This window comes from Austrofundulus limnaeus, unplaced genomic scaffold, assembly GCF_001266775.1.
Source record: "Austrofundulus limnaeus strain Quisiro unplaced genomic scaffold, Austrofundulus_limnaeus-1.0 Scaffold7, whole genome shotgun sequence".
Taxonomy (NCBI): Eukaryota; Metazoa; Chordata; class Actinopteri; order Cyprinodontiformes; family Rivulidae; genus Austrofundulus; species Austrofundulus limnaeus.
In genome coordinates, this window is record NW_013952409.1 from 2,611,195 (window position 1) to 2,611,799 (window position 605).

Genomic DNA, 605 nt, shown 5'->3' on the forward strand with positions numbered 1-605 from the left:
GTAATATATGCTACTGCTGTGCTATCTACTGTTGTTTAACATTTATATTTAACATTTAGTAAAAATTTGAAAAACGTAAGAACAGTAAGCTAAACAATAAAATGTTAGTGAATTTTTTATAGTCTGTTAGTGATATATTATTTTACACTTGGCACCACATACTCAACTTTAAATTAAATTCTGCAGCCTGACAGAGCCTAACCAGTGAAAAGAAGGAAAGATATTTAAGAGCTGGTGTGATGGGACATGATGTGCTGAAGGTTTGTTTGGGTTTTATAGATAATAAAATGATCTGTGTGTGTGTGTGTGTGTGTGTGTGAGAGAGAGCTGAAGACAAAACCTTGGAGCTCAGGACACCTGGAGGAAACCTCATCACAGCCACGCAGTCGGACGTCCACCGGAGCTGATGAGAAACATCACGTCCCCCTCATCCAACGGACCCCAGCTTGGATAGAAAACCCAGAGAAGAAAGTCACGGCTCTCGTCTTCTGTTGGTGGTGGGAGGATTAAAGACTCRACGACGAGAGCAGAATCTGATTCTGAGCGACGGCTCGGTCACAACGATGCTGTTCACACAGATTTCATGAGGCTGGAATCAAAGCAGC